This window comes from Stigmatopora argus, chromosome 8 (assembly GCF_051989625.1).
Source record: "Stigmatopora argus isolate UIUO_Sarg chromosome 8, RoL_Sarg_1.0, whole genome shotgun sequence".
NCBI classification, from domain to species: domain Eukaryota; kingdom Metazoa; phylum Chordata; class Actinopteri; order Syngnathiformes; family Syngnathidae; genus Stigmatopora; species Stigmatopora argus.
In genome coordinates, this window is record NC_135394.1 from 588,285 (window position 1) to 614,827 (window position 26,543).

Sequence of the window (26,543 nt, forward strand, 5' to 3'; positions counted from 1 at the left end):
GAAAAAGACTTGTTGGGGTGCACATTCCTTAGGAGATGAAACAAAAGGAGGAGAAGCTAGGGTACCTGGACTCGCTGGAACTCTGCTCGCTCCTACATTTCCCAAAAGCATTCATCAGTGCTTCAGGAAATGAGCCGAATTGAGCATGAAGGAGATACCTCGCTTTGAAACTGCACACAAAAATCAAATCAAGGTGTTTTAAAATGACACACTGAATGGAATGGAATGGAATGCAATGCTGGTCAATTCTTCCCAGACAGACCTCGGGAAGTCCTCTTGGCAAAGACGGCAGGAAAACATGAACGAATGATCCGTCACATCCACTAATGTCACAACGTGATCCTTTTAACCAAAAAGAACAATGTTGATAAACATGTGGTACAATGCAGATGCTGTTGCCCCCCGCCCGCATGAGCCAAAAGAGGATGAGACAGTTGAATCACTCATCACCTGGAGCAAAGTCACGAAGTCCCCCACGTAATCTTCGTGGACTTGCTCGACCGGGGCCCGTGTGAGCGGCAATGACATTATGGTGACGATGGCAAACTCGTTGGTCTCCACTATGCTCAATTCGGCTGAGCCGTCCAGCGAGGGAGAGTCGGACGACAGCAGCAAGTAATGCCTGCGGAAGAAAACAAAAGAGAAAAAGACTAGTTGGGGTGCACATTCCTTAGGAGATGAAACAAAAGGAGGAGAACCTAGGGTACCTGGACTTGCTGGAACTCTGTTCGCTCCCACATTTCCCAAAACACTTCATCAGCGCTTCAGGAAATGACCCGAGGTCACACATGTGTAGTTTATTGCAACACCAGAACAACCGGACATAACACAACACTCCACTCCACTCCACTCCTGGCTCGATTGGTTTGATGCAGAGCTGTGTTCAGAGAGGCTGGCTATCTTGCACTTTCAGCCATGTTTGATGAATTGGATCCGGAAGTGGTTTCGCAACTTGACTTTGAAATGAAGGTCTAAGCCAGTGGATTCGAATTCTAATGCTCGACGACATACCTCCTCCGCCCGTGTGCGCCAGTTTGGATTTTAGGTTATTGTTCCTCAAACAATGACCGGAGTTCCGTCTTCTGCCTGTTTTTCAGAGTAGCAAACTGGCGCTGCAACTTCGCCACCATCTTGTGAGCCTGAGAACGTCAGATGGCGTCATTTTTCCAGTCCATAGTAGGTCATCAATCAAGCAGGGTTCCCACATTCAGACAAATGACAACTAAAACCACTACTAACCCTCGACGTTTCGTTCGACGGTAACCGCAGGCAATCCTGCACCTGCTCTAAGCGGACGCCCACGGTCTCCGTTAGCTGGTGATGTTGTTGCATCACCGTACGCTGCACCACCGACTGGTGCCGGATTGGCTCCTCCAAGCGGGTCTGCACCTATGACGTGGTCCCAACAGATGGTTTGTCAACAATCCACAAGATGGCATCAAGCAGGGTTCCCACATTCAGACAAATGACAACTAAAAACACTACTAACCCTAGACGTTTTGTTCGACGGTAACCGCAGGCAATCCAGCACCTGCTCCAAACGGACGCCCACGGTCGACATTGACTGATGTTGTCGCATCACTGTTTGGATTAAATTCCTTAAACAAGAACCTGAGTTCCGTCTTGTGGCTGGCGTGGAGAGCAGCAAACCTGCGCTGCAACGTGGTCACCATCCTGCGAACCTGAGAACGTCAGATGGCGTCATTTTTCCAGTCCATAGTAGGTCATCAATCAAGCAGGGTTCCCACATTCAGACAAATGACAACTAAAAACACTACTAACCCTCGACGTTTCGTTCGACGGTAACCGCAGGCAATCCTGCACCTGCTCCAAGCGGACGCCCACGGTCGACGTTAGCTGGTCATGTAGTTGCATGACCGTACGCTGCACCACCGACTGGTGCCGGATTGGCTCCTTCAAGCGGGTCTGCACCTATGACGTGGTCCCAACAGATGGTTTGTCAACAATCCACAAGATGGCATCAAGCAGGGTTCCCACATTCAGACAAATGACAACTAAAAACACTACTAACCCTAGACGTTTTGTTCGACGGTAACCGCAGGCAATCCAGCACCTGCTCCAAACGGACGCCCACGGTCGACATTGACTGATGTTGTCGCATCACTGTTTGGATTAAATTCCTTAAACAAGAACCTGAGTTCCGTCTTGTGGCTGGCGTGGAGAGCAGCAAACCTGCGCTGCAACGTGGTCACCATCCTGCGAACCTGAGAACGTCAGATGGCGTCATTTTTCCAGTCCATAGTAGGTCATCAATCAAGCAGGGTTCCCACATTCAGACAAATGACAACTAAAAACACTACTAACCCTCGACGTTTCGTTCGACGGTAACCGCAGGCAATCCTGCACCTGCTCCAAGCGGACGCCCACGGTCGACGTTAGCTGGTCATGTAGTTGCATGACCGTACGCTCCAGCACCGACTGGTGTTGTATTTTTTTTGCCAAGCGGGTCTGCACCTATGACGTGGTCCCAACAGATGGTTTGTCAACAATCCACAAGATGGCATCAAGCAGGGTTCCCACATTCAGACAAATGACAACTAAAAACACTACTAACCCTCGACGTTTCGTTCGACGGTAACCGCAGGCAATCCTGCACCTGCTCCAAGTGGAACATTTTTGCTCCGTGTCTAACTTTTCCGCCAGCCCTTATTTTGAAAATGTGCTGCAGTTTTACTCCAAGACAGCTAGGATGTCCCGAGCAATGTGTTCATAAACATGTGTGTCAGGCCCCAGACGAGATTGGTGGCTGGTTGCGCCCGCCACCCAACCACAGGTCCTGCCTCTAATGCAGGGCTGTCAAAGTCATTTGGCATGGTGGGCCACATACGGCGGCCTAGGGAGATGTCAAGTGGGCCGGACCATTAAAATGATACCATGCTCTGCTATAAATAACCCAAATATCATGTCTTTCCTTTGTTTTGGTGTAAAGAAGCACAAGAACATTAGGAAAATATGGAAATGGAATGAACTATCCTTTCATGAAACACGTCATATTTCCTTAGATAAATGTGCAATTGACTTTTATCATTCACAAATAGGCATTGCAACGGATCCCACTGATTGTACAAAGGCACAAAACTTGAATTGGTACTGAAAAATATAGTCATGCACTTTAAGATTAAAAGAGACTTTTAATGAAAGGAATTTTTAAACCACTTACACATACGCATATAAAATCAAAATGTAATCTTTGCGTGCACTTTACAAACTAAGGAGAGTGATTTGAAATGTGTAATGAAGAAAGTTTCTGTCTCAGTGATGCAGCTTGTCTTCTACTCTGATGGAAAGAGTGCGCCCCTTAGCGGATAATCCGTGAATTGCAGCGAATTCAAAATATGAATTCCATGTCTTTGATGCATTTTTTCCACTTTCAAATGATCCTGCGGGCCTGATCGAACCTCCTTGGGGGCCGGTTCCGGCCCGCGGGCCGTAAATTTGACACCCCTGCCTCTAATGACTCGAGGGCTGCCAGGTGTGAGTCATTAGCCAGTGAGGAGTATTTAAGGCCACCAAGAACAGGACCACACTGCGGGATCGTCTGATCTGCTCACAGTGAGGTACGTACCTGCTTGTATTTTCTCGCCTGCCTTTGTTGATTTAAGACCTCTTGTTTTGCTCCCAGGATTCCGACTACGCTCGGCCTCCACGACCACGGATACGCCTAACGACACGCCGACGCCATCCCGACGCCATCCCCACGCCATCCCCTCTGGTGCCTGGCCTTTCACTTGGATCATTCTAATCAAGATTGGAGAAGCAGACTCCCAGCCCTCGCCTGCTTTGGGCTCTTCCACCCCCAATCAAAACGGCACGATCCTCTAACATGGACCCCGCGGGCGCAGGCCAGGCCCCTTCCGACCCAATTTGGCAGGTGGTGGAACAGCATACCCAAGCTATTGCGTACCTCTGTTCTAAGGTATCGAGCATGGCTGAGACCCCTGGATGACATACGAGCACTACTCAATTCTTTGCCTCATTCACCAAGTGCACAGCTAACCCCAGCCGCTCCCCTGGTAACACCGATATCGCCGCAACAGGGACCTAAGGCCCCCCTACGGTGGAGATCTCGGCGCATGCCGGCGCTTCCTGGTTCAATGGCAGTTGGTGTTTGAACAACCGAGCCTCACCCACACCTCGGACCGAGCCAAGATCGCTTACCTGATCGGCTGCCTTCGTGATGAGGCCCTAGCCTGGGCGAGCGCCGAATGGGAGAGGGGCTCCCGCATTTGTACCTCCTACGACTTATTGACCGCAGAGATGCGAAAGATCTTCGACCAGCCGGTGGGCGCTTAAGAGCTCTCAGACAAGGCGTCCGGAGCGTGGCAAAAGACTGGGTCGAATTCCGCATCTTAGCCGCCGAGAGTGCCTTTAATGACTCCGCCCTCCCTCCACGACGGCTGAATGTGGAGATGCGGGAGGAGCTGGCGATCCGAGAGGAACCAGGGTCCCTCGACGCGCTCGTGGAATTGGCCATCCGGATCGACAGCCAACTAGAAAGACAACGAGGGCAGCGGCAAGGTGACTCGCAGGTGGTCGCCATGCTTGGACTTCGGAGGAACGTGACCCCCGATCATAACAATGTGGTACAATGCAGGTGCTGTTGCCCGCCCGCCTGCATGAGCCAAAAGAGGATGAGACAGTTGAATCACGCATCACCTGGAGCAAAGTCACGAGGTCCCCCACGTATTTATTGACCTGCTCGACCGTGGCCCGTGTGAGCGTCAAAGATAATTTGGTGATGCAGAACAACTCGTCGGTCTCCACTATGCTCAATTGGGCTGAGCCGTCCAGCGAGGGAGAGTCGGACGAGAGCACCAAGTCATACCTGCGGAAGAAAACAAAAGAGAAAAAGACTTGTTGGGGTGCACATTCCTTAGGAGATGAAACAAAAGGAGGAGAACCTAGGGTACCTGGACTCGCTGGAACTCTGCGCGCTCCCACATTTCTCAAAATACTTGATCAGGGCTTCAGGAAATGACTCGAATTGAGCTTGAAGGCCATACCTCGCTTTTAAACTGCACACAAAAATCAAATCAAGGTGTTTTAAAATGACACACTGAATGGAATGGAATGCAATGCTGGTCAATTCTTCCCAGACAGACCTCGGGAGTCCTCTTGGCAAAGACAGCAGGAAAACATGAACGAATGATCCGTCACATCCACCAATGTCACAATGAGATCCTTTAACCAAAAAGAACAATGTTAATGAACATGTGGTACAATGCAGGTGCTGTTGCCCACCCGCCCGCATGAGCCAAAAGAGGATGAGACAGTTGAATCACGCATCACCTGGAGCAAAGTCACAAAGTCCCCCACGTAATCTTCGTGGACTTGCTCGACCGGGGCCCGTGTGAGCGGCAATGACAATATGGTGACGATGGCAACCTCGTTGGTCATCATTAGGCTCAATTGGGCTGAGCCGTCCAGCGAGGGAGAGTCGGATGACAGCACCAAGTCATACCTGCGGAACAAAACGAAAGAGAAAAAGACTTGTTGGGGTGCACATTCCTTAGGAGATGAAACAAAAGGAGGAGAAGCTAGGGTACCTGGACTCGCTGGAACTCTGCTCGCTCCTACATTTCCCAAAAGCATTCATCAGTGCTTCAGGAAATGAGCCGAATTGAGCATGAAGGAGATACCTCGCTTTGAAACTGCACACAAAAATCAAATCAAGGTGTTTTAAAATGACACACTGAATGGAATGGAATGCAATGCTGGTCAATTCTTCCCAGACAGACCTCGGGAAGTCCTCTTGGCAAAGACGGCAGGAAAACATGAACGAATGATCCATGTCATCGTCTAATTTAACAATGAGATCCTTAAAGCAAAAAGAACAATGTTAATGAACATGTGGTCCAATGCAGGTGCTGTTGCCCCCCGCCCGCATGAGCCAAAAGAGGATGAGACAGTTGAATCACGCATCACCTGGAGCAAAGTCACGAAGTCCCCCAGGTAATCTTCGTGGACTTGCTCGACCGGGGCCCGTGTGAGCGGCAATGACATTATGGTGACGATGGCAACCTCGTCGGTCGCCACCATGCTCAATTGGGCTGAGCCGTCCAGCGAGGGAGAGTCAGATGACAGCACCAAGTCATACCTGCGGAACAAAACGAAAGAGAAAAAGACTTGTTGGGGTGCACATTCCTTAGGAGATGAAACAAAAGGAGGAGAAGCTAGAGTACCTGGACTCGCTGGAACTCTGCTCGCTCCTACATTTCCCAAAAGCATTCATCAGTGCTTCAGGAAATGAGCCGAATTGAGCATGAAGGAGATACCTCGCTTTGAAACTGCACACAAAAATCAAATCAAGGTGTTTTAAAATGACACACTGAATGGAATGGAATGGAATGCAATGCTGGTCAATTTTTCCCAGACAGACCTCGGGAAGTCCTCTTGGCAAAGACGGCAGGAAAACATGAACGAATGATCCGTCACATCCACTAATGTCACAACGTGATCCTTTTAACCAAAAAGAACAATGTTGATAAACATGTGGTACAATGCAGATGCTGTTGCCCCCCGCCCGCATGAGCCAAAAGAGGATGAGACAGTTGAATCACTCATCACCTGGAGCAAAGTCACGAAGTCCCCCACGTAATCTTCGTGGACTTGCTCGACCGGGGCCCGTGTGAGCGGCAATGACATTATGGTGACGATGGCAAACTCGTTGGTCTCCACTATGCTCAATTCGGCTGAGCCGTCCAGCGAGGGAGAGTCGGACGACAGCAGCAAGTAATGCCTGCGGAAGAAAACAAAAGAGAAAAAGACTAGTTGGGGTGCACATTCCTTAGGAGATGAAACAAAAGGAGGAGAACCTAGGGTACCTGGACTTGCTGGAACTCTGTTCGCTCCCACATTTCCCAAAACACTTCATCAGCGCTTCAGGAAATGACCCGAGGTCACACATGTGTAGTTTATTGCAACACCAGAACAACCGGACATAACACAACACTCCACTCCACTCCTGGCTCGATTGGTTTGATGCAGAGCTGTGTTCAGAGAGGCTGGCTATCTTGCACTTTCAGCCATGTTTGATGAATTGGATCCGGAAGTGGTTTCGCAACTTGACTTTGAAATGAAGGTCTAAGCCAGTGGATTCGAATTCTAATGCTCGACGACATACCTCCTCCGCCCGTGTGCGCCAGTTTGGATTTTAGGTTATTGTTCCTCAAACAATGACCGGAGTTCCGTCTTCTGCCTGTTTTTCAGAGTAGCAAACTGGCGCTGCAACTTCGCCACCATCTTGTGAGCCTGAGAACGTCAGATGGCGTCATTTTTCCAGTCCATAGTAGGTCATCAATCAAGCAGGGTTCCCACATTCAGACAAATGACAACTAAAACCACTACTAACCCTCGACGTTTCGTTCGACGGTAACCGCAGGCAATCCTGCACCTGCTCTAAGCGGACGCCCACGGTCTCCGTTAGCTGGTGATGTTGTTGCATCACCGTACGCTGCACCACCGACTGGTGCCGGATTGGCTCCTCCAAGCGGGTCTGCACCTATGACGTGGTCCCAACAGATGGTTTGTCAACAATCCACAAGATGGCATCAAGCAGGGTTCCCACATTCAGACAAATGACAACTAAAAACACTACTAACCCTAGACGTTTTGTTCGACGGTAACCGCAGGCAATCCAGCACCTGCTCCAAACGGACGCCCACGGTCGACATTGACTGATGTTGTCGCATCACTGTTTGGATTAAATTCCTTAAACAAGAACCTGAGTTCCGTCTTGTGGCTGGCGTGGAGAGCAGCAAACCTGCGCTGCAACGTGGTCACCATCCTGCGAACCTGAGAACGTCAGATGGCGTCATTTTTCCAGTCCATAGTAGGTCATCAATCAAGCAGGGTTCCCACATTCAGACAAATGACAACTAAAAACACTACTAACCCTCGACGTTTCGTTCGACGGTAACCGCAGGCAATCCTGCACCTGCTCCAAGCGGACGCCCACGGTCGACGTTAGCTGGTCATGTAGTTGCATGACCGTACGCTGCACCACCGACTGGTGCCGGATTGGCTCCTTCAAGCGGGTCTGCACCTATGACGTGGTCCCAACAGATGGTTTGTCAACAATCCACAAGATGGCATCAAGCAGGGTTCCCACATTCAGACAAATGACAACTAAAAACACTACTAACCCTAGACGTTTTGTTCGACGGTAACCGCAGGCAATCCAGCACCTGCTCCAAACGGACGCCCACGGTCGACATTGACTGATGTTGTCGCATCACTGTTTGGATTAAATTCCTTAAACAAGAACCTGAGTTCCGTCTTGTGGCTGGCGTGGAGAGCAGCAAACCTGCGCTGCAACGTGGTCACCATCCTGCGAACCTGAGAACGTCAGATGGCGTCATTTTTCCAGTCCATAGTAGGTCATCAATCAAGCAGGGTTCCCACATTCAGACAAATGACAACTAAAAACACTACTAACCCTCGACGTTTCGTTCGACGGTAACCGCAGGCAATCCTGCACCTGCTCCAAGCGGACGCCCACGGTCGACGTTAGCTGGTCATGTAGTTGCATGACCGTACGCTCCAGCACCGACTGGTGTTGTATTTTTTTTGCCAAGCGGGTCTGCACCTATGACGTGGTCCCAACAGATGGTTTGTCAACAATCCACAAGATGGCATCAAGCAGGGTTCCCACATTCAGACAAATGACAACTAAAAACACTACTAACCCTCGACGTTTCGTTCGACGGTAACCGCAGGCAATCCTGCACCTGCTCCAAGTGGAACATTTTTGCTCCGTGTCTAACTTTTCCGCCAGCCCTTATTTTGAAAATGTGCTGCAGTTTTACTCCAAGACAGCTAGGATGTCCCGAGCAATGTGTTCATAAACATGTGTGTCAGGCCCCAGACGAGATTGGTGGCTGGTTGCGCCCGCCACCCAACCACAGGTCCTGCCTCTAATGCAGGGCTGTCAAAGTCATTTGGCATGGTGGGCCACATACGGCGGCCTAGGGAGATGTCAAGTGGGCCGGACCATTAAAATGATACCATGCTCTGCTATAAATAACCCAAATATCATGTCTTTCCTTTGTTTTGGTGTAAAGAAGCACAAGAACATTAGGAAAATATGGAAATGGAATGAACTATCCTTTCATGAAACACGTCATATTTCCTTAGATAAATGTGCAATTGACTTTTATCATTCACAAATAGGCATTGCAACGGATCCCACTGATTGTACAAAGGCACAAAACTTGAATTGGTACTGAAAAATATAGTCATGCACTTTAAGATTAAAAGAGACTTTTAATGAAAGGAATTTTTAAACCACTTACACATACGCATATAAAATCAAAATGTAATCTTTGCGTGCACTTTACAAACTAAGGAGAGTGATTTGAAATGTGTAATGAAGAAAGTTTCTGTCTCTGATGCAGCTTGTCTTCTACTCTGATGGAAAGAGTGCGCCCCTTAGCGGATAATCCGTGAATTGCAGCGAATTCAAAATATGAATTCCATGTCTTTGATGCATTTTTTCCACTTTCAAATGATCCTGCGGGCCTGATCGAACCTCCTTGGGGGCCGGTTCCGGCCCGCGGGCCGTAAATTTGACACCCCTGCCTCTAATGACTCGAGGGCTGCCAGGTGTGAGTCATTAGCCAGTGAGGAGTATTTAAGGCCACCAAGAACAGGACCACACTGCGGGATCGTCTGATCTGCTCACAGTGAGGTACGTACCTGCTTGTATTTTCTCGCCTGCCTTTGTTGATTTAAGACCTCTTGTTTTGCTCCCAGGATTCCGACTACGCTCGGCCTCCACGACCACGGATACGCCTAACGACACGCCGACGCCATCCCGACGCCATCCCCTCTGGTGCCTGGCCTTTCACTTGGATCATTCTAATCAAGATTGGAGAAGCAGACTCCCAGCCCTCGCCTGCTTTGGGCTCTTCCACCCCCAATCAAAACAGCACGATCCTCTAACATGGACCCCGCGGGCGCAGGCCAGGCCCCCTCCGACCCAATTTGGCAGGTGGTGGAACAGCATACCCAAGCTATTGCGTACCTCTGTTCTAAGGTATCGAGCATGGCTGAGACCCCTGGATGACATACGAGCACTACTCAATTCTTTGCCTCATTCACCAAGTGCACAGCTAACCCCAGCCGCTCCCCTGGTAACACCGATATCGCCGCAACAGGGACCTAAGGCCCCCCTACGGTGGAGATCTCGGCGCATGCCGGCGCTTCCTGGTTCAATGGCAGTTGGTGTTTGAACAACCGAGCCTCACCCACACCTCGGACCGAGCCAAGATCGCTTACCTGATCGGCTGCCTTCGTGATGAGGCCCTAGCCTGGGCGAGCGCCGAATGGGAGAGGGGCTCCCGCATTTGTACCTCCTACGACTTATTGACCGCAGAGATGCGAAAGATCTTCGACCAGCCGGTGGGCGCTTAAGAGCTCTCAGACAAGGCGTCCGGAGCGTGGCAAAAGACTGGGTCGAATTCCGCATCTTAGCCGCCGAGAGTGCCTTTAATGACTCCGCCCTCCCTCCACGACGGCTGAATGTGGAGATGCGGGAGGAGCTGGCGATCCGAGAGGAACCAGGGTCCCTCGACGCGCTCGTGGAATTGGCCATCCGGATCGACAGCCAACTAGAAAGACAACGAGGGCAGCGGCAAGGTGACTCGCAGGTGGTCGCCATGCTTGGACTTCGGAGGAACGTGACCCCCGATCATAACAATGTGGTACAATGCAGGTGCTGTTGCCCGCCCGCCTGCATGAGCCAAAAGAGGATGAGACAGTTGAATCACGCATCACCTGGAGCAAAGTCACGAGGTCCCCCACGTATTTATTGACCTGCTCGACCGTGGCCCGTGTGAGCGTCAAAGATAATTTGGTGATGCAGAACAACTCGTCGGTCTCCACTATGCTCAATTGGGCTGAGCCGTCCAGCGAGGGAGAGTCGGACGAGAGCACCAAGTCATACCTGCGGAAGAAAACAAAAGAGAAAAAGACTTGTTGGGGTGCACATTCCTTAGGAGATGAAACAAAAGGAGGAGAACCTAGGGTACCTGGACTCGCTGGAACTCTGCGCGCTCCCACATTTCTCAAAATACTTGATCAGGGCTTCAGGAAATGACTCGAATTGAGCTTGAAGGCCATACCTCGCTTTTAAACTGCACACAAAAATCAAATCAAGGTGTTTTAAAATGACACACTGAATGGAATGGAATGCAATGCTGGTCAATTCTTCCCAGACAGACCTCGGGAGTCCTCTTGGCAAAGACAGCAGGAAAACATGAACGAATGATCCGTCACATCCACCAATGTCACAATGAGATCCTTTAACCAAAAAGAACAATGTTAATGAACATGTGGTACAATGCAGGTGCTGTTGCCCACCCGCCCGCATGAGCCAAAAGAGGATGAGACAGTTGAATCACGCATCACCTGGAGCAAAGTCACAAAGTCCCCCACGTAATCTTCGTGGACTTGCTCGACCGGGGCCCGTGTGAGCGGCAATGACAATATGGTGACGATGGCAACCTCGTTGGTCATCATTAGGCTCAATTGGGCTGAGCCGTCCAGCGAGGGAGAGTCGGATGACAGCACCAAGTCATACCTGCGGAACAAAACGAAAGAGAAAAAGACTTGTTGGGGTGCACATTCCTTAGGAGATGAAACAAAAGGAGGAGAAGCTAGGGTACCTGGACTCGCTGGAACTCTGCTCGCTCCTACATTTCCCAAAAGCATTCATCAGTGCTTCAGGAAATGAGCCGAATTGAGCATGAAGGAGATACCTCGCTTTGAAACTGCACACAAAAATCAAATCAAGGTGTTTTAAAATGACACACTGAATGGAATGGAATGCAATGCTGGTCAATTCTTCCCAGACAGACCTCGGGAAGTCCTCTTGGCAAAGACGGCAGGAAAACATGAACGAATGATCCATGTCATCGTCTAATTTAACAATGAGATCCTTAAAGCAAAAAGAACAATGTTAATGAACATGTGGTCCAATGCAGGTGCTGTTGCCCCCCGCCCGCATGAGCCAAAAGAGGATGAGACAGTTGAATCACGCATCACCTGGAGCAAAGTCACGAAGTCCCCCAGGTAATCTTCGTGGACTTGCTCGACCGGGGCCCGTGTGAGCGGCAATGACATTATGGTGACGATGGCAACCTCGTCGGTCGCCACCATGCTCAATTGGGCTGAGCCGTCCAGCGAGGGAGAGTCAGATGACAGCACCAAGTCATACCTGCGGAACAAAACGAAAGAGAAAAAGACTTGTTGGGGTGCACATTCCTTAGGAGATGAAACAAAAGGAGGAGAAGCTAGAGTACCTGGACTCGCTGGAACTCTGCTCGCTCCTACATTTCCCAAAAGCATTCATCAGTGCTTCAGGAAATGAGCCGAATTGAGCATGAAGGAGATGCCTCGCTTTGAAACTGCACACAAAAATCAAATCAAGGTGTTTTAAAATGACACACTGAATGGAATGGAATGGAATGCAATGCTGGTCAATTCTTCCCAGACAGACCTCGGGAAGTCCTCTTGGCAAAGACGGCAGGAAAACATGAACGAATGATCCGTCACATCCACTAATGTCACAACGTGATCCTTTTAACCAAAAAGAACAATGTTGATAAACATGTGGTACAATGCAGATGCTGTTGCCCCCCGCCCGCATGAGCCAAAAGAGGATGAGACAGTTGAATCACTCATCACCTGGAGCAAAGTCACGAAGTCCCCCACGTAATCTTCGTGGACTTGCTCGACCGGGGCCCGTGTGAGCGGCAATGACATTATGGTGACGATGGCAAACTCGTTGGTCTCCACTATGCTCAATTCGGCTGAGCCGTCCAGCGAGGGAGAGTCGGATGACAGCACCAAGTCATACCTGCGGAACAAAACGAAAGAGAAAAAGACTTGTTGGGGTGCACATTCCTTAGGAGATGAAACAAAAGGAGGAGAAGCTAGGGTACCTGGACTCGCTGGAACTCTGCTCGCTCCTACATTTCCCAAAAGCATTCATCAGTGCTTCAGGAAATGAGCCGAATTGAGCATGAAGGAGATACCTCGCTTTGAAACTGCACACAAAAATCAAATCAAGGTGTTTTAAAATGACACACTGAATGGAATGGAATGGAATGCAATGCTGGTCAATTCTTCCCAGACAGACCTCGGGAAGTCCTCTTGGCAAAGACGGCAGGAAAACATGAACGAATGATCCGTCACATCCACTAATGTCACAACGTGATCCTTTTAACCAAAAAGAACAATGTTGATAAACATGTGGTACAATGCAGATGCTGTTGCCCCCCGCCCGCATGAGCCAAAAGAGGATGAGACAGTTGAATCACTCATCACCTGGAGCAAAGTCACGAAGTCCCCCACGTAATCTTCGTGGACTTGCTCGACCGGGGCCCGTGTGAGCGGCAATGACATTATGGTGACGATGGCAAACTCGTTGGTCTCCACTATGCTCAATTCGGCTGAGCCGTCCAGCGAGGGAGAGTCGGACGACAGCAGCAAGTAATGCCTGCGGAAGAAAACAAAAGAGAAAAAGACTAGTTGGGGTGCACATTCCTTAGGAGATGAAACAAAAGGAGGAGAACCTAGGGTACCTGGACTTGCTGGAACTCTGTTCGCTCCCACATTTCCCAAAACACTTCATCAGCGCTTCAGGAAATGACCCGAGGTCACACATGTGTAGTTTATTGCAACACCAGAACAACCGGACACAACACAACACTCCACTCCACTCCACTCCTGGCTCGATTGGTTTGATGCAGAGCTGTGTTCAGAGAGGCTGGCTATCTTGCACTTTCAGCCATGTTTGATGAATTGGATCCGGAAGTGGTTTCGCAACTTGACTTTGAAATGAAGGTCTAAGCCAGTGGATTCGAATTCTAATGCTAGACGACATACCTCCTCCGCCCGTGTGCGCCAGTTTGGATTTTAGGTTATTGTTCCTCAAACAATGACCGGAGTTCCGTCTTCTGCCTGTTTTTCAGAGTAGCAAACTGGCGCTGCAACTTCGCCACCATCTTGTGAGCCTGAGAACGTCAGATGGCGTCATTTTTCCAGTCCATAGTAGGTCATCAATCAAGCAGGGTTCCCACATTCAGACAAATGACAACTAAAACCACTACTAACCCTCGACGTTTCGTTCGACGGTAACTGCAGGCAATCCTGCACCTGCTCTAAGCGGACGCCCACGGTCTCCGTTAGCTGGTGATGTTGTTGCATCACCGTACGCTGCACCACCGACTGGTGCCGGATTGGCTCCTCCAAGCGGGTCTGCACCTATGACGTGGTCCCAACAGATGGTTTGTCAACAATCCACAAGATGGCATCAAGCAGGGTTCCCACATTCAGACAAATGACAACTAAAAACACTACTAACCCTAGACGTTTTGTTCGACGGTAACCGCAGGCAATCCAGCACCTGCTCCAAACGGACGCCCACGGTCGACATTGACTGATGTTGTCGCATCACTGTTTGGATTAAATTCCTTAAACAAGAACCTGAGTTCCGTCTTGTGGCTGGCGTGGAGAGCAGCAAACCTGCGCTGCAACGTGGTCACCATCCTGCGAACCTGAGAACGTCAGATGGCGTCATTTTTCCAGTCCATAGTAGGTCATCAATCAAGCAGGGTTCCCACATTCAGACAAATGACAACTAAAAACACTACTAACCCTCGACGTTTCGTTCGACGGTAACCGCAGGCAATCCTGCACCTGCTCCAAGCGGACGCCCACGGTCGACGTTAGCTGGTCATGTAGTTGCATGACCGTACGCTGCACCACCGACTGGTGCCGGATTGGCTCCTTCAAGCGGGTCTGCACCTATGACGTGGTCCCAACAGATGGTTTGTCAACAATCCACAAGATGGCATCAAGCAGGGTTCCCACATTCAGACAAATGACAACTAAAAACACTACTAACCCTAGACGTTTTGTTCGACGGTAACCGCAGGCAATCCAGCACCTGCTCCAAACGGACGCCCACGGTCGACATTGACTGATGTTGTCGCATCACTGTTTGGATTAAATTCCTTAAACAAGAACCTGAGTTCCGTCTTGTGGCTGGCGTGGAGAGCAGCAAACCTGCGCTGCAACGTGGTCACCATCCTGCGAACCTGAGAACGTCAGATGGCGTCATTTTTCCAGTCCATAGTAGGTCATCAATCAAGCAGGGTTCCCACATTCAGACAAATGACAACTAAAAACACTACTAACCCTCGACGTTTCGTTCGACGGTAACCGCAGGCAATCCTGCACCTGCTCCAAGCGGACGCCCACGGTCGACGTTAGCTGGTCATGTAGTTGCATGACCGTACGCTCCAGCACCGACTGGTGTTGTATTTTTTTTGCCAAGCGGGTCTGCACCTATGACGTGGTCCCAACAGATGGTTTGTCAACAATCCACAAGATGGCATCAAGCAGGGTTCCCACATTCAGACAAATGACAACTAAAAACACTACTAACCCTCGACGTTTTGTTCGACGGTAACCGCAGGCAATCCTGCACCTGCTCCAAGTGGAACATTTTTGCTCCGTGTCTAACTTTTCCGCCAGCCCTTATTTTGAAAATGTGCTGCAGTTTTACTCCAAGACAGCTAGGATGTCCCGAGCAATGTGTTCATAAACATGTGTGTCAGGCCCCAGACGAGATTGGTGGCTGGTTGCGCCCGCCACCCAACCACAGGTCCTGCCTCTAATGCAGGGCTGTCAAAGTCATTTGGCATGGTGGGCCACATACGGCGGCCTAGGGAGATGTCAAGTGGGCCGGACCATTAAAATGATACCATGCTCTGCTATAAATAACCCAAATATCATGTCTTTCCTTTGTTTTGGTGTAAAGAAGCACAAGAACATTAGGAAAATATGGAAATGGAATGAACTATCCTTTCATGAAACACGTCATATTTCCTTAGATAAATGTGCAATTGACTTTTATCATTCACAAATAGGCATTGCAACGGATCCCACTGATTGTACAAAGGCACAAAACTTGAATTGGTACTGAAAAATATAGTCATGCACTTTAAGATTAAAAGAGACTTTTAATGAAAGGAATTTTTAAACCACTTACACATACGCATATAAAATCAAAATGTAATCTTTGCGTGCACTTTACAAACTAAGGAGAGTGATTTGAAATGTGTAATGAAGAAAGTTTCTGTCTCAGTGATGCAGCTTGTCTTCTACTCTGATGGAAAGAGTGCGCCCCTTAGCGGATAATCCGTGAATTGCAGCGAATTCAAAATATGAATTCCATGTCTTTGATGCATTTTTTCCACTTTCAAATGATCCTGCGGGCCTGATCGAACCTCCTTGGGGGCCGGTTCCGGCCCGCGGGCCGTAAATTTGACACCCCTGCCTCTAATGACTCGAGGGCTGCCAGGTGTGAGTCATTAGCCAGTGAGGAGTATTTAAGGCCACCAAGAACAGGACCACACTGCGGGATCGTCTGATCTGCTCACAGTGAGGTACGTACCTGCTTGTATTTTCTCGCCTGCCTTTGTTGATTTAAGACCTCTTGTTTTGCTCCCAGGATTCCGACTACGCTCGGCCTCCACGACCACGGATACGCCTAACGACACGCCGACGCCATCCCCACGCCATCCCCACGCCATCCCCTCTGGTGCCTGGCCTTTCACTTGGATCATTCTAATCAAGATTGGAGAAGCAGACTCCCAGCCCTCGCCTGCTTTGGGCTCTTCCACCCCCAATCAAAACAGCACGATCCTCTAACATGGACCCCGCGGGCGCAGGCCAGGCCCCTTCCGACCCAATTTGGCAGGTGGTGGAACAGCATACCCAAGCTATTGCGTACCTCTGTTCTAAGGTATCGAGCATGGCTGAGACCCCTGGATGACATACGAGCACTACTCAATTCTTTGCCTCATTCACCAAGTGCACAGCTAACCCCAGCCGCTCCCCTGGTAACACCGATATCGCCGCAACAGGGACCTAAGGCCCCCCTACGGTGGAGATCTCGGCGCATGCCGGCGCTTCCTGGTTCAATGGCAGTTGGTGTTTGAACAACCGAGCCTCACCCACACCTCGGACCGAGCCAAGATCGCTTACCTGATCGGCTGCCTTCGTGATGAGGCCCTAGCCTGGGCGAGCGCCGAATGGGAGAGGGGCTCCCGCATTTGTACCTCCTACGACTTATTGACCGCAGAGATGCGAAAGATCTTCGACCAGCCGGTGGGCGCTTAAGAGCTCTCAGACAAGGCGTCCGGAGCGTGGCAAAAGACTGGGTCGAATTCCGCATCTTAGCCGCCGAGAGTGCCTTTAATGACTCCGCCCTCCCTCCACGACGGCTGAATGTGGAGATGCGGGAGGAGCTGGCGATCCGAGAGGAACCAGGGTCCCTCGACGCGCTCGTGGAATTGGCCATCCGGATCGACAGCCAACTAGAAAGACAACGAGGGCAGCGGCAAGGTGACTCGCAGGTGGTCGCCATGCTTGGACTTCGGAGGAACGTGACCCCCGATCATAACAATGTGGTACAATGCAGGTGCTGTTGCCCGCCCGCCTGCATGAGCCAAAAGAGGATGAGACAGTTGAATCACGCATCACCTGGAGCAAAGTCACGAGGTCCCCCACGTATTTATTGACCTGCTCGACCGTGGCCCGTGTGAGCGTCAAAGATAATTTGGTGATGCAGAACAACTCGTCGGTCTCCACTATGCTCAATTGGGCTGAGCCGTCCAGCGAGGGAGAGTCGGACGAGAGCACCAAGTCATACCTGCGGAAGAAAACAAAAGAGAAAAAGACTTGTTGGGGTGCACATTCCTTAGGAGATGAAACAAAAGGAGGAGAACCTAGGGTACCTGGACTCGCTGGAACTCTGCGCGCTCCCACATTTCTCAAAATACTTGATCAGGGCTTCAGGAAATGACTCGAATTGAGCTTGAAGGCCATACCTCGCTTTTAAACTGCACACAAAAATCAAATCAAGGTGTTTTAAAATGACACACTGAATGGAATGGAATGCAATGCTGGTCAATTCTTCCCAGACAGACCTCGGGAGTCCTCTTGGCAAAGACAGCAGGAAAACATGAACGAATGATCCGTCACATCCACCAATGTCACAATGAGATCCTTTAACCAAAAAGAACAATGTTAATGAACATGTGGTACAATGCAGGTGCTGTTGCCCACCCGCCCGCATGAGCCAAAAGAGGATGAGACAGTTGAATCACGCATCACCTGGAGCAAAGTCACAAAGTCCCCCACGTAATCTTCGTGGACTTGCTCGACCGGGGCCCGTGTGAGCGGCAATGACAATATGGTGACGATGGCAACCTCGTTGGTCATCATTAGGCTCAATTGGGCTGAGCCGTCCAGCGAGGGAGAGTCGGATGACAGCACCAAGTCATACCTGCGGAACAAAACGAAAGAGAAAAAGACTTGTTGGGGTGCACATTCCTTAGGAGATGAAACAAAAGGAGGAGAAGCTAGGGTACCTGGACTCGCTGGAACTCTGCTCGCTCCTACATTTCCCAAAAGCATTCATCAGTGCTTCAGGAAATGAGCCGAATTGAGCATGAAGGAGATACCTCGCTTTGAAACTGCACACAAAAATCAAATCAAGGTGTTTTAAAATGACACACTGAATGGAATGGAATGCAATGCTGGTCAATTCTTCCCAGACAGACCTCGGGAAGTCCTCTTGGCAAAGACGGCAGGAAAACATGAACGAATGATCCATGTCATCGTCTAATTTAACAATGAGATCCTTAAAGCAAAAAGAACAATGTTAATGAACATGTGGTCCAATGCAGGTGCTGTTGCCCCCCGCCCGCATGAGCCAAAAGAGGATGAGACAGTTGAATCACGCATCACCTGGAGCAAAGTCACGAAGTCCCCCAGGTAATCTTCGTGGACTTGCTCGACCGGGGCCCGTGTGAGCGGCAATGACATTATGGTGACGATGGCAACCTCGTCGGTCGCCACCATGCTCAATTGGGCTGAGCCGTCCAGCGAGGGAGAGTCAGATGACAGCACCAAGTCATACCTGCGGAACAAAACGAAAGAGAAAAAGACTTGTTGGGGTGCACATTCCTTAGGAGATGAAACAAAAGGAGGAGAAGCTAGGGTACCTGGACTCGCTGGAACTCTGCTCGCTCCTACATTTCCCAAAAGCATTCATCAGTGCTTCAGGAAATGAGCCGAATTGAGCATGAAGGAGATACCTCGCTTTGAAACTGCACACAAAAATCAAATCAAGGTGTTTTAAAATGACACACTGAATGGAATGGAATGGAATGCAATGCTGGTCAATTCTTCCCAGACAGACCTCGGGAAGTCCTCTTGGCAAAGACGGCAGGAAAACATGAACGAATGATCCGTCACATCCACTAATGTCACAACGTGATCCTTTTAACCAAAAAGAACAATGTTGATAAACATGTGGTACAATGCAGATGCTGTTGCCCCCCGCCCGCATGAGCCAAAAGAGGATGAGACAGTTGAATCACTCATCACCTGGAGCAAAGTCACGAAGTCCCCCACGTAATCTTCGTGGACTTGCTCGACCGGGGCCCGTGTGAGCGGCAATGACATTATGGTGACGATGGCAAACTCGTTGGTCTCCACTATGCTCAATTCGGCTGAGCCGTCCAGCGAGGGAGAGTCGGACGACAGCAGCAAGTAATGCCTGCGGAAGAAAACAAAAGAGAAAAAGACTAGTTGGGGTGCACATTCCTTAGGAGATGAAACAAAAGGAGGAGAACCTAGGGTACCTGGACTTGCTGGAACTCTGTTCGCTCCCACATTTCCCAAAACACTTCATCAGCGCTTCAGGAAATGACCCGAGGTCACACATGTGTAGTTTATTGCAACACCAGAACAACCGGACATAACACAACACTCCACTCCACTCCTGGCTCGATTGGTTTGATGCAGAGCTGTGTTCAGAGAGGCTGGCTATCTTGCACTTTCAGCCATGTTTGATGAATTGGATCCGGAAGTGGTTTCGCAACTTGACTTTGAAATGAAGGTCTAAGCCAGTGGATTCGAATTCTAATGCTCGACGACATACCTCCTCCGCCCGTGTGCGCCAGTTTGGATTTTAGGTTATTGTTCCTCAAACAATGACCGGAGTTCCGTCTTCTGCCTGTTTTTCAGAGTAGCAAACTGGCGCTGCAACTTCGCCACCATCTTGTGAGCCTGAGAACGTCAGATGGCGTCATTTTTCCAGTCCATAGTAGGTCATCAATCAAGCAGGGTTCCCACATTCAGACAAATGACAACTAAAACCACTACTAACCCTCGACGTTTCGTTCGACGGTAACCGCAGGCAATCCTGCACCTGCTCTAAGCGGACGCCCACGGTCTCCGTTAGCTGGTGATGTTGTTGCATCACCGTACGCTGCACCACCGACTGGTGCCGGATTGGCTCCTCCAAGCGGGTCTGCACCTATGACGTGGTCCCAACAGATGGTTTGTCAACAATCCACAAGATGGCATCAAGCAGGGTTCCCACATTCAGACAAATGACAACTAAAAACACTACTAACCCTAGACGTTTTGTTCGACGGTAACCGCAGGCAATCCAGCACCTGCTCCAAACGGACGCCCACGGTCGACATTGACTGATGTTGTCGCATCACTGTTTGGATTAAATTCCTTAAACAAGAACCTGAGTTCCGTCTTGTGGCTGGCGTGGAGAGCAGCAAACCTGCGCTGCAACGTGGTCACCATCCTGCGAACCTGAGAACGTCAGATGGCGTCATTTTTCCAGTCCATAGTAGGTCATCAATCAAGCAGGGTTCCCACATTCAGACAAATGACAACTAAAAACACTACTAACCCTCGACGTTTCGTTCGACGGTAACCGCAGGCAATCCTGCACCTGCTCCAAGCGGACGCCCACGGTCGACGTTAGCTGGTCATGTAGTTGCATGACCGTACGCTGCACCACCGACTGGTGCCGGATTGGCTCCTTCAAGCGGGTCTGCACCTATGACGTGGTCCCAACAGATGGTTTGTCAACAATCCACAAGATGGCATCAAGCAGGGTTCCCACATTCAGACAAATGACAACTAAAAACACTACTAACCCTAGACGTTTTGTTCGACGGTAACCGCAGGCAATCCAGCACCTGCTCCAAACGGACGCCCACGGTCGACATTGACTGATGTTGTCGCATCACTGTTTGGATTAAATTCCTTAAACAAGAACCTGAGTTCCGTCTTGTGGCTGGCGTGGAGAGCAGCAAACCTGCGCTGCAACGTGGTCACCATCCTGCGAACCTGAGAACGTCAGATGGCGTCATTTTTCCAGTCCATAGTAGGTCATCAATCAAGCAGGGTTCCCACATTCAGACAAATGACAACTAAAAACACTACTAACCCTCGACGTTTCGTTCGACGGTAACCGCAGGCAATCCTGCACCTGCTCCAAGCGGACGCCCACGGTCGACGTTAGCTGGTCATGTAGTTGCATGACCGTACGCTCCAGCACCGACTGGTGTTGTATTTTTTTTGCCAAGCGGGTCTGCACCTATGACGTGGTCCCAACAGATGGTTTGTCAACAATCCACAAGATGGCATCAAGCAGGGTTCCCACATTCAGACAAATGACAACTAAAAACACTACTAACCCTCGACGTTTCGTTCGACGGTAACCGCAGGCAATCCTGCACCTGCTCCAAGTGGAACATTTTTGCTCCGTGTCTAACTTTTCCGCCAGCCCTTATTTTGAAAATGTGCTGCAGTTTTACTCCAAGACAGCTAGGATGTCCCGAGCAATGTGTTCATAAACATGTGTGTCAGGCCCCAGACGAGATTGGTGGCTGGTTGCGCCCGCCACCCAACCACAGGTCCTGCCTCTAATGCAGGGCTGTCAAAGTCATTTGGCATGGTGGGCCACATACGGCGGCCTAGGGAGATGTCAAGTGGGCCGGACCATTAAAATGATACCATGCTCTGCTATAAATAACCCAAATATCATGTCTTTCCTTTGTTTTGGTGTAAAGAAGCACAAGAACATTAGGAAAATATGGAAATGGAATGAACTATCCTTTCATGAAACACGTCATATTTCCTTAGATAAATGTGCAATTGACTTTTATCATTCACAAATAGGCATTGCAACGGATCCCACTGATTGTACAAAGGCACAAAACTTGAATTGGTACTGAAAAATATAGTCATGCACTTTAAGATTAAAAGAGACTTTTAATGAAAGGAATTTTTAAACCACTTACACATACGCATATAAAATCAAAATGTAATCTTTGCGTGCACTTTACAAACTAAGGAGAGTGATTTGAAATGTGTAATGAAGAAAGTTTCTGTCTCAGTGATGCAGCTTGTCTTCTACTCTGATGGAAAGAGTGCGCCCCTTAGCGGATAATCCGTGAATTGCAGCGAATTCAAAATATGAATTCCATGTCTTTGATGCATTTTTTCCACTTTCAAATGATCCTGCGGGCCTGATCGAACCTCCTTGGGGGCCGGTTCCGGCCCGCGGGCCGTAAATTTGACACCCCTGCCTCTAATGACTCGAGGGCTGCCAGGTGTGAGTCATTAGCCAGTGAGGAGTATTTAAGGCCACCAAGAACAGGACCACACTGCGGGATCGTCTGATCTGCTCACAGTGAGGTACGTACCTGCTTGTATTTTCTCGCCTGCCTTTGTTGATTTAAGACCTCTTGTTTTGCTCCCAGGATTCCGACTACGCTCGGCCTCCACGACCACGGATACGCCTAACGACACGCCGACGCCATCCCGACGCCATCCCCACGCCATCCCCTCTGGTGCCTGGCCTTTCACTTGGATCATTCTAATCAAGATTGGAGAAGCAGACTCCCAGCCCTCGCCTGCTTTGGGCTCTTCCACCCCCAATCAAAACAGCACGATCCTCTAACATGGACCCCGCGGGCGCAGGCCAGGCCCCTTCCGACCCAATTTGGCAGGTGGTGGAACAGCATACCCAAGCTATTGCGTACCTCTGTTCTAAGGTATCGAGCATGGCTGAGACCCCTGGATGACATACGAGCACTACTCAATTCTTTGCCTCATTCACCAAGTGCACAGCTAACCCCAGCCGCTCCCCTGGTAACACCGATATCGCCGCAACAGGGACCTAAGGCCCCCCTACGGTGGAGATCTCGGCGCATGCCGGCGCTTCCTGGTTCAATGGCAGTTGGTGTTTGAACAACCGAGCCTCACCCACACCTCGGACCGAGCCAAGATCGCTTACCTGATCGGCTGCCTTCGTGATGAGGCCCTAGCCTGGGCGAGCGCCGAATGGGAGAGGGGCTCCCGCATTTGTACCTCCTACGACTTATTGACCGCAGAGATGTGAAAGATCTTCGACCAGCCGGTGGGCGCTTAAGAGCTCTCAGACAAGGCGTCCGGAGCGTGGCAAAAGACTGGGTCGAATTCCGCATCTTAGCCGCCGAGAGTGCCTTTAATGACTCCGCCCTCCCTCCACGACGGCTGAATGTGGAGATGCGGGAGGAGCTGGCGATCCGAGAGGAACCAGGGTCCCTCGACGCGCTCGTGGAATTGGCCATCCGGATCGACAGCCAACTAGAAAGACAACGAGGGCAGCGGCAAGGTGACTCGCAGGTGGTCGCCATGCTTGGACTTCGGAGGAACGTGACCCCCGATCATAACAATGTGGTACAATGCAGGTGCTGTTGCCCGCCCGCCTGCATGAGCCAAAAGAGGATGAGACAGTTGAATCACGCATCACCTGGAGCAAAGTCACGAGGTCCCCCACGTATTTATTGACCTGCTCGACCGTGGCCCGTGTGAGCGTCAAAGATAATTTGGTGATGCAGAACAACTCGTCGGTCTCCACTATGCTCAATTGGGCTGAGCCGTCCAGCGAGGGAGAGTCGGACGAGAGCACCAAGTCATACCTGCGGAAGAAAACAAAAGAGAAAAAGACTTGTTGGGGTGCACATTCCTTAGGAGATGAAACAAAAGGAGGAGAACCTAGGGTACCTGGACTCGCTGGAACTCTGCGCGCTCCCACATTTCTCAAAATACTTGATCAGGGCTTCAGGAAATGACTCGAATTGAGCTTGAAGGCCATACCTCGCTTTTAAACTGCACACAAAAATCAAATCAAGGTGTTTTAAAATGACACACTGAATGGAATGGAATGCAATGCTGGTCAATTCTTCCCAGACAGACCTCGGGAGTCCTCTTGGCAAAGACAGCAGGAAAACATGAACGAATGATCCGTCACATCCACCAATGTCACAATGAGATCCTTTAACCAAAAAGAACAATGTTAATGAACATGTGGTACAATGCAGGTGCTGTTGCCCACCCGCCCGCATGAGCCAAAAGAGGATGAGACAGTTGAATCACGCATCACCTGGAGCAAAGTCACAAAGTCCCCCACGTAATCTTCGTGGACTTGCTCGACCGGGGCCCGTGTGAGCGGCAATGACAATATGGTGACGATGGCAACCTCGTTGGTCATCATTAGGCTCAATTGGGCTGAGCCGTCCAGCGAGGGAGAGTCGGATGACAGCACCAAGTCATACCTGCGGAACAAAACGAAAGAGAAAAAGACTTGTTGGGGTGCACATTCCTTAGGAGATGAAACAAAAGGAGGAGAAGCTAGGGTACCTGGACTCGCTGGAACTCTGCTCGCTCCTACATTTCCCAAAAGCATTCATCAGTGCTTCAGGAAATGAGCCGAATTGAGCATGAAGGAGATGCCTCGCTTTGAAACTGCACACAAAAATCAAATCAAGGTGTTTTAAAATGACACACTGAATGGAATGGAATGCAATGCTGGTCAATTCTTCCCAGACAGACCTCGGGAAGTCCTCTTGGCAAAGACGGCAGGAAAACATGAACGAATGATCCATGTCATCGTCTAATTTAACAATGAGATCCTTAAAGCAAAAAGAACAATGTTAATGAACATGTGGTCCAATGCAGGTGCTGTTGCCCCCCGCCCGCATGAGCCAAAAGAGGATGAGACAGTTGAATCACGCATCACCTGGAGCAAAGTCACGAAGTCCCCCAGGTAATCTTCGTGGACTTGCTCGACCGGGGCCCGTGTGAGCGGCAATGACATTATGGTGACGATGGCAACCTCGTCGGTCGCCACCATGCTCAATTGGGCTGAGCCGTCCAGCGAGGGAGAGTCAGATGACAGCACCAAGTCATACCTGCGGAACAAAACGAAAGAGAAAAAGACTTGTTGGGGTGCACATTCCTTAGGAGATGAAACAAAAGGAGGAGAAGCTAGAGTACCTGGACTCGCTGGAACTCTGCTCGCTCCTACATTTCCCAAAAGCATTCATCAGTGCTTCAGGAAATGAGCCGAATTGAGCATGAAGGAGATACCTCGCTTTGAAACTGCACACAAAAATCAAATCAAGGTGTTTTAAAATGACACACTGAATGGAATGGAATGGAATGCAATGCTGGTCAATTCTTCCCAGACAGACCTCGGGAAGTCCTCTCTTGGCAAAGACGGCAGGAAAACATGAACGAATGATCCGTCACATCCACTAATGTCACAACGTGATCCTTTTAACCAAAAAGAACAATGTTGATAAACATGTGGTACAATGCAGATGCTGTTGCCCCCCGCCCGCATGAGCCAAAAGAGGATGAGACAGTTGAATCACTCATCACCTGGAGCAAAGTCACGAAGTCCCCCACGTAATCTTCGTGGACTTGCTCGACCGGGGCCCGTGTGAGCGGCAATGACATTATGGTGACGATGGCAAACTCGTTGGTCTCCACTATGCTCAATTCGGCTGAGCCGTCCAGCGAGGGAGAGTCGGACGACAGCAGCAAGTAATGCCTGCGGAAGAAAACAAAAGAGAAAAAGACTAGTTGGGGTGCACATTCCTTAGGAGATGAAACAAAAGGAGGAGAACCTAGGGTACCTGGACTTGCTGGAACTCTGTTCGCTCCCACATTTCCCAAAACACTTCATCAGCGCTTCAGGAAATGACCCGAGGTCACACATGTGTAGTTTATTGCAACACCAGAACAACCGGACATAACACAACACTCCACTCCACTCCTGGCTCGATTGGTTTGATGCAGAGCTGTGTTCAGAGAGGCTGGCTATCTTGCACTTTCAGCCATGTTTGATGAATTGGATCCGGAAGTGGTTTCGCAACTTGACTTTGAAATGAAGGTCTAAGCCAGTGGATTCGAATTCTAATGCTCGACGACATACCTCCTCCGCCCGTGTGCGCCAGTTTGGATTTTAGGTTATTGTTCCTCAAACAATGACCGGAGTTCCGTCTTCTGCCTGTTTTTCAGAGTAGCAAACTGGCGCTGCAACTTCGCCACCATCTTGTGAGCCTGAGAACGTCAGATGGCGTCATTTTTCCAGTCCATAGTAGGTCATCAATCAAGCAGGGTTCCCACATTCAGACAAATGACAACTAAAACCACTACTAACCCTCGACGTTTCGTTCGACGGTAACCGCAGGCAATCCTGCACCTGCTCTAAGCGGACGCCCACGGTCTCCGTTAGCTGGTGATGTTGTTGCATCACCGTACGCTGCACCACCGACTGGTGCCGGATTGGCTCCTCC